This window comes from Anopheles arabiensis, chromosome 3 (assembly GCF_016920715.1).
Source record: "Anopheles arabiensis isolate DONGOLA chromosome 3, AaraD3, whole genome shotgun sequence".
Taxonomy (NCBI): Eukaryota; Metazoa; Arthropoda; class Insecta; order Diptera; family Culicidae; genus Anopheles; species Anopheles arabiensis.
The window spans coordinates 23,259,826-23,267,907 of record NC_053518.1 but is presented as its reverse complement, the minus strand read 5'-3'; positions in this window follow the sequence as shown (position 1 = coordinate 23,267,907).

Genomic DNA, 8,082 nt, shown 5'->3' with positions numbered 1-8,082 from the left:
TTTAAATAATTTTACGGATTCTCGCGATATTTGTGATTATTGTGCGTGTAACTTTGCTTTAGTCGCAATACCGTCGACCGAGCTCACTGTGTTCGTGAAATTTAGCGTCATCCTAAAACCGAACTATGGCAACCCAACAACGCATCCTATCGTCCAGAAGGACAGCGTTGCTAGCGATGTTACCGGAGTACGAAAAGATTCTCATAGACTTTTACCCAGAACGGGATGCAATGCAGATCGACCCTCTCATTGCAAAAATCGAACAGCTTTCCATCGACTTGGAAACTGTGCAATGCCAATTAGAAGACGCAGCAGTCACACACGACGAAATTGTGCATAATGCCGTTGTACGCGATGATTACTATGACCGTTTGATACGCATAGAAGCCGTGTTAAAATCAAACAAAATGCATCTGCCGCGAAATGAAAGCGCAGGCATAATTTCTTTGGCAGGGACAAAACAGCCCACCATCGCGCTTCCCGGGTTAGCTTGTGGTTACACTCGTGTAAACAATACCGCGGCGACACCTAGCGGAAAGCAAATGTCCTACCAGCATAAAAAAGCTAAACCTTTACGCGAAGCTAATTCTCCGGCTACGACTTACGCACACACACGCACATGCCCTATATGCTATTCGCAACACTCTATAGCGAAATGCCCGCAATTCATGCTCATGAATTCGGATGAACGATATCAGAACGCAAATACACTCAAGCTCTGCCTAAATTGCTTGCACGACAATCACCACACGCGTGATTGCTCGTCGCAACACAAGTGTAAGCACTGTAGTTCAGCACACCACACACTGATACACACACCGCACTACACCAGCACATTTGCCACTGCACCGAAGCCAGCTGCGCCAAATGCTACTGCGTGTAATACACAAAACACCGGCACATTTTCCACTGCATCGACGCCAGCTGAGCAAAATGTTCCCGCGTGTTACACACATAAAATCGGTGCATTTTCCACTGCAACCAAGCCAGCTGCGCAAAATGCTCCGGTGACACACACACACAACACTGACGATCACACGGCAAGCACTCAAACAAACAGCGAGGCAGCACTGAGACAAACTTCTGAGAAAGTTCTGTCTCAAACTGCGGTTATTCATGCTAGCGATGCACATAGTATAATGCATCCTACAAGCGTACAGTTAGATAGTGTAACTCAGCTTATTCCAATCAGCGATCTATTCGCTTATACATTAAATACAAAACATAATTCGATCGACATCACTCTGATTGGTGCGGATCAATTTTCCATCCCGGTGCAAAACACGGTGCTTGCGAAGTCTGCGTCCAAAACCCACTACGAGCTGGATGTTGATGTTTTGATGATCCCCAAATTGTTCGAAATCTTTTACATGCCATCGGTAGCATGCATGGCATCACGAAATGAATCCACCGAGCAATTCTGTAAAGAAGAAGAAGCACAAGTTAATGATAGATATTCACTCAAAGTACGAAAGCACGAAAAGTTTCACGAAGTGACAAAACACCAAGCTGTTCACTTACCTATTGAGCTACATTTAGATAAAACGTATGACGTATCCAATTCACTTAATGTGCTCGCCGCTGTATATGCTGAACAGATCGAGACACGCTCGGCGCGAAAGTTTTTACTATACGAGGAGCACTTTTCGCACCAGCGATCGTGGAAGCATTTATCCTGCGCGTATTATCCTGCAGATTTCGTTTCTCACGGTATGTCAGCAGAATTCCTGAAAAGTAAGCTGCGGAGCTTCGGTCTGGATTGGTTTTGTCCACCCGCTTCCATCTGGCCCAACTCTAACCCTGAGCCAACCGAAGAAACGAATCTTGAGATTCGTATGGTGTGTGCTACCGTAATGATAACGCCAACTAATTTTCCTTTGTTTACGTGTTACAGCTACAAGCGATTGTCGCGTATCGTTGCATACTGCATTCACTGCGCACGTAACACTAAGGAAAGGTCACGCACTCAACGAACAGCAGCACACCACCACGCACCTTTAATCATCACTACCGAGCGCATGAAAACTGCAAACACTATGCTACACCATACAGCGCAGCTGGATGCATTTTCAATGGATCTCAGGCAGCCCGAAAACGGCAACGTTGTGACGAAACAAACACCCTGGCGAACACTATCTTCACTCCTAGACCCTCTAGGAATCATTCCAGTAGGAGAAATATTACGGCATACTCAGCTGCCCTACCATGCAAAGCATCCTGTCCTGCCTCCTAAAATGCAGTCGTTTACGCACATGATCGACAAGTGCCGTTAAACGGAGCATCAGCGAGAAGGAAGATCATTGCTCACGACGGTACGGGATGAGCATTGGCCGTTAGATGGAAGGAAAATTCTGTGTGGTTTTGTTGTGAAAGATTCCCCTCGATGTATACGCAAGCAACCAACACTTTGGCATTAACAACTTTTATCACTACCACGATTGACTGCGCGACGCGGTTTACCAGCACACAACGCGAGTGCTGCAAGCGAGCTTCATGAGCTAGTTAATCTGTTCCGCGGCGAACAACTATACTTATTCGTTACAGATTGCAACCGAATTTGCACTTGGCACTTTCCTCTACCCACACCACCACCCTCTTGCGGATTGTGGAAGGCAGCAGCGAAGACCGTCAAGGGATAACCACCTACACTGCAGCTTTCACCTGCACTACCGGTCTACACTTAATCGAGGCAGCGACGCGTTCGCGTCCTCTTCTATCGATGCCTGATGACCTATCGATTAGTCGTCACTTACCCCAGCGCATTTCCTAGTCGGTTGAAAAGTTGAAAATTTTAGCAAGGTGTGGAGCAAGCACGTCCTTACAGTTTATTAAAACAGAGGCAGGAATGCCATCTGGACCAGGAGTAAAAGAACGTTTCAACCCAAATAACACCTGTATATCTGTTTCAGAGCTAACCGAAATATCGGAGAGATTAATTAAGTTCTCTGGCGTGTAGAGTAGCCCACCCTCAATAAGGTTAGGGTCACTAACCGGTGGCTCAAACATTTGGCAAAAATGTGCAGAGAATAGCTCACAGATCTCAACAGGCGTAAAGGCAGTTCGAGAATCAAGTACCATTTCATTAGGTAACGTATTGCACCCTCTTCGAATCCTAACAAATTGCCAGAAGGATGCTGGATCAGAACGGAAACGCGATTGCAGTCTACTCGAATAGGCCTCAAAACGAGCCCTGTTGTATAGTCGATGCGCAGAGGCAGCGTACTTAAATAAACGAAAGTTGAAAGCAGATCGGTTCAGACGATACCTCCTAAGATATTTCATTCTAATAATTCTAATTCTAATTCTAATTCTAAATAATTCACATTCTAATAAACGATAATAATTCGTTTACGAATCGTTGTACTGCCATGTCAGATTATCGCACAGTTGTCACGGTGATGATTATTACGTGGTTCAACCATGAGTGCTTTTATTGAACTGATCATATAATCTTACACTAACCTGAGCCATAACTCCGATCTCACTAACACCTAGTTACATGCTATAATTACGCATATGTATATATACTACAGTCTCCCCACTAAACGCAAACTTACGATTAACTATTTACAATATTTCAGTCGCGGTTGACCTTTCAATCTATCTGATCTCCTAATGGGTGGAGATTGTGATTCGCTACGTTTGCGTTTATAATTATTCTCTGTATTCAACAATGTATCATTTTGGGACCAATTCTTTTCAGTAATATAACTATAATTCAACTTGCGTTTCAGCATCCTTAATTGGTTTTTGTGTACTAATCTGATATTTCCATTTATATTAGCAGTATAAGTAGTATAACTAACTTTCTTTATAATAGTGGCTGGAATCCATCGCACTAATTCCTTAAAATGGTTTCTATACACTACCTTTTCTCCGCTTTTAAAATCGATATACTTATTTTCCCTTCTTATGTTATGAATACGGACCGCTTTACAATTATCTTCGTTATCCTTATTTTTTTCTACTTGCTTTGCATTTAATTTATTTAAAACAGTTACTGGAATGTAAGCAAAAATTCTCTGTGATGGCGTTTCTTTAGTAACCGTAGTGGGCGTATTCCTATAGTGCAACAAAAATTTGCTTATTTTACGGCTCAAAGGCAAAAATTTATGTTTAGAATCTAACAAAAACTTTTTTAATACTTCTTTTACTGCCCTCACTCCTCTTTCTGCTAACCCATTTGATTGAGGGTGATACGCTGGTGATTTAGTTACTTTTACACCATACTCTCTCAAAAAATTCACAAATGATTCAGAATTGAACGGCGGACCGTTATCAGTAACCACTTCCTGAGCAATCCCAAAATAACCAAAAAAAGATTCTATCTGCTCTATGATGTCGTTAGCTTTGGCCATATTTAACAAACGCACATCTATAAACTTCGAATACGCATCTACTATTATTAATAATGTTCTAGATTCAAAATAAAATAAATCTATATGAATCCTTTCAAACGGAATTCCACATGAAGGCCATTTTGTTTCTACTATCTCTTTGCTAACTGATTGACAAGCTTGACAAATCGAACATTCTGTTACAAAATCCGAAATATGCTTATCCATTCCCAACCACCAAACAAACTTCCTCGCACTAATTTTCATCTTTACGATACCATCATGCTTTGCGTGAAATTTGTTGAGTATATCATTTCTTAACATTTTTGGAATCACTATACTTCTTCTTCTTCTTCTTTGGCTCAACAACCGATGTCGGTCAAGGCCTGCCTGTACCCACTTGTGGGCTTGGCTTTCAGTGACTAATTGATTCCCCCCCATAGCAGGATAGTCAGTCCTACGTACGGCGGCGCAGTTTATTTGGGGATTGAACCCATGACGGGCATGTTGTTAAGTCGTACGGGTTGACGACTGTACTACGAAACCGGCTCAATACCAACCGGCTATACTATCATCGAAAAATAATATTCCGTTTTCTATTCCTAAACGATTTTTCACTTTGTTATAAACTTTCAACCCTGGCTTTAAATTATTTTTCCATCCATACAGGGTGTTCGAGATAAATTTGACACCTTGCCTTTGGGTTTATATCTCAGGGTTGAGTTGACGTATCGAAATGATTGATATGTCATTCGATTGCTAAAAGTTGTGCGAACAAGTGTAAAAAATGTCTAGCTCCGTAAATATGTGGAACCCGTCCGAATTGTACAAGCGCGTAACGTATTGTTATGATGGTTCGTGCCGGCCATACGAATGCCGAAATTCGGAAGGCGGCGATGTGTTCGCTGAACACCGTAAAACAATACGGTGGCTAATGGGCGGCCGTATGTTTGGCAGCAGGATGCTGCACCATGCCATACGGCCGTAAAAACGTGCCGAAAAAGCACTGCCAATTTCGACCGATACACCAGCACCGACGTTTGGCCACTCAGCTCCTCTGACCTTAATCCTATGGATTACTTTGTGTGGGGCACAGTTGAGCGGGACACCAACAGGGCGTCCTCCAATACCAAAGCGGAGCTGCTGGCCAGAATAAAGGCCGTGTTTGCGGCCATCCCCAGAGACATGGTTGTCCGGGCTTGCGCGCGGTTCCGGAAGCGGGTGCAGGTGGTTATCGACGCGGAGGGGGGGGGGGGTACTTCGAATAAAAAATGCGGCAAACATGGTAAGCTAAAGTTGGTAGAATTTGTTTTTTATATTTAACATAAATTAGATAAAAATTCCTTTCCTATTCCCTCAGAAACTGTCAAATTTATCTCGAACACCCTGTATTTCACCAAGTTATAGACATTCCTGATTTCACCATCTTGTAATTGGTGTTTTTTTATCACCTCGATTTCAATTTGTGAATTTTCTTTTAGGACATTTACTCCCAAATTCACATTTTCCAGTTCATTTTCTTCAGGCAACGGTAATCTGGACATGGCATGTACATTTGACATTAACTTCCCTGCCTTATGTTCAATCGAATAATTATATTCGCTAAAAATAACGACCAACGTTGCAACCTTGCTGCTGTAATTGCTGTAATTGTTCCTTTCGACGGATTGAATATTTCCTTGACGCCACTGTTATCCGTAATTAGTTTAAATGCCCTTCCATACACATATTTGTGAAATTTTTGTATGCCTAATATTACCGCTAATGCCTCCCTATGCACTTGTGCATAATTCATTTACGCTGCAGTTAAAGTGGATGATGCAAACCCTATTGGTTTTTACTCACCATCGATTATATGGGATAAAATTGCTCCTACACCATAAGGACTGGCATCGACTTGCAATACCAACGGTTTGCTCTCATCATAAGGTATTAACACTTGATGATCTACTAACTGATTTTTCGACTTATCTATTTGACACTGCTCCGTCCATTCGAACTTAGTTTGTTTCCTCAAAAGGTTATACAAAGGATGTAATAAATTTGCTAAATTGGGTTCATAGCGTGAAAACCAAACGTCCCTGCTGAATTTTCCCTCCTTCCCTCCTTCCCTCCTTCCCTCTTTCCCTCTTTCCCTCTTTCCCTCTTTCCCTCTTTCCCTCCTTCCCTCTTTCCCTCCTTCCCTCCTTCCCTCCTTCCCTCCTTCCCTCCTTCCCTCCTTCCCTCTTTCCCTCTTTCCCTCCTTCCCTCCTTCCCTCCTTCCCTCCTTCCCTCTTTCCCTCTTTCCCTCCTTCCCTCCTTCCCTCCTTCCCTCTTTCCCTCTTTCCCTCCTTCCCTCCTTCCCTCCTTCCCTCTTTCCCTCTTTCCCTCTTTCCCTCTTTCCCTCTTTCCCTCTTTCCCTCTTTCCCTCCTTCCCTCTTTCCCTCTTTCCCTCTTTCCCTCCTTCCCTCCTTCCCTCCTTCCCTCCTTCCCTCCTTCCCTCCTTCCCTCCTTCCCTCTTTCCCTCTTTCCCTCCTTCCCTCCTTCCCTCCTTCCCTCCTTCCCTCTTTCCGTCTTTCCCTCTTTCCCTCTTTCCCTCTTTCCCTCTTTCCCTCCTTCCCTCCTTCCCTCCTTCCCTCTTTCCATCTTTTCCCTCTTTCCCTCCTTCCCTCTTTCCCTCTTTCCCTCTTTCCCTCTTTCCCTCTTTCCCTCTTTCCCTCCTTCCCTCTTTCCCTCTTTCCCTCTTTCCCTCTTTCCCTCTTTCCCTCCTTCCCTCTTTCCCTCTTTCCCTCTTTCCCTCTTTCCCTCCTTCCCTCCTTCCCTCCTTCCCTCCTTCCCTCCTTCCCTCTTTCCCTCTTTCCCTCTTTCCCTCTTTTGGAGTTTGGATAATTATTTTCGAACTTAAATTTGAATTGCATAAAACAAAGCGTTAAGGCCGGGCTACATTGATCGTACTCCTGAGTGTAATTTTTGTGAACGCGTACGCCATCTAGCGGCGGCGGGTCGAAGCTAGAGGCTGGTATAATTTATCTGTCAAAAAGTGTTTTGGGTCCAGGAGGCTATAATTTTACCCAATGATGGAAAGATGTTGGAAGATGGGGAAAAATGTTGCCTAGCGCTTTGTATGAATGACGATTTATCCACCAACAACAATTAACGGCCTATTTTGTTGCAATTTATGGTCGTTTGTCAACATTTCAAACGGCATACAAGTAGCCTGGTCGAAACTTGATGAGACACCAAGTATGAATAATTTTGACACATAAATTATACCGACATCTAGCTTGCGCTGGTTGTCGCCAGATGCGCTAGTGAAAATAAAAATTACACTACGGAGTACGATCAATGTAGCCCGGCCTTTAGGAAACTAAGATTAGGTTATAAACTACTCGACGTTAGAAACTGCTCGATCTGCATGAACTATGAACTGCATGAATTATTATATACAAAAAAGGACAAACGAATATACAGTTGCAAACCGACCAGCGATAAAGGTGTACACTTTCCTATTCAAATTTCCTCCAAATATCACAGCCAGCCCCTTTTCGTGAATATATTTCACAAGCCGTAAGTGATGAGCGAGTCGATCGCTTATTAGATTCGGTTGCGATGCGCTGTCCAACAGCGCCCGCGCAGGATGTGCTATTCCGAAATCGTCTATGATATTTATCATAGCAGTTTGCAGTATGACTTGTTCGGGTGCATGCTGCAATGCTGCTGCAAATGTGCGTTGTGTATTGTTTGTGGCTGTGTGATCGCTAGTGGT